This window comes from Etheostoma spectabile, chromosome 7 (assembly GCF_008692095.1).
Source record: "Etheostoma spectabile isolate EspeVRDwgs_2016 chromosome 7, UIUC_Espe_1.0, whole genome shotgun sequence".
In the NCBI taxonomy this organism is placed as follows: domain Eukaryota; kingdom Metazoa; phylum Chordata; class Actinopteri; order Perciformes; family Percidae; genus Etheostoma; species Etheostoma spectabile.
The window spans coordinates 6896510-6897249 of NC_045739.1; the positions used below are offsets into that span (position 1 = coordinate 6896510).

The following is a 740-nucleotide window of genomic DNA, read 5'->3' on the forward strand; positions in this document are numbered from 1 at the left end:
TGAGATAGAAGACAGGAGGGAGGGAGGGATGCGGGGTGAGAAAGTAAGAGTAAATAGAAGAGGGCAGGAGAAAGAGCCAGTCAGAGACAAAAGCAAAGAGAATGACAATGGGTGAAAAGAAGAAGAAAAAAATTAATAGAGAGGACGAGATGAGGTGAAAAGCTCATTGCCAGCTCACCGTGCACACAGAGCAAGAGGAGAACAAAAAGACAGGAACAATGAGACATCCATATATATGCATTGGTTGTGTGTGTGCCAATGCAACACTGGAAGTAGCAACGTGCTGCAGGCCGTTGGGGGAGTTTGCCCCTTGCCACTGAAAAAAGGATGTGAACCTACTCACTTCTGTTCACATTTGGATTTGGCTTCACCACTCTTGTTCATAAAGGGAACTACACTGACACAGGAGATCTCATAAAGTGTCCAGCAACGACGACAGTGCTTCACTTTCATCGCCGATTTATAAAGTTCACGTAATAATACACTAAAGATTAGTTTGTTAGAGCTGAAAGCGCCTTTATAAATCAAAATAATCCAACTTCCCCTTTGAGACGTCACATTCTAACCTACAGTGAGAAGGTATTCTATAAAAATGAGAAAGAGAACAGGAGAGGGTAAAAATGAGAAAGGGAGTAGAGGAAGGGTAAAAATGAGAAATGGAGTAGGGAAGGCCACAGGAGGCACCTGGCCCACTTACAGCAGAGGAGGGGTGGTGGAGGAGGAGGAGGAGGAGGAGGAGG

At 44.9% G+C, this 740-nt stretch overlaps 1 protein-coding gene across 5 annotated transcripts in view; it reads right to left on the reverse strand.

Moving 5' to 3' along the window:
- The window catches only part of zbtb46 (zinc finger and BTB domain containing 46), a 60864-nt gene that overhangs the window by 52502 nt on the left and 7622 nt on the right, over window positions 1-740 (reverse strand). The window lies entirely within an intron of this gene.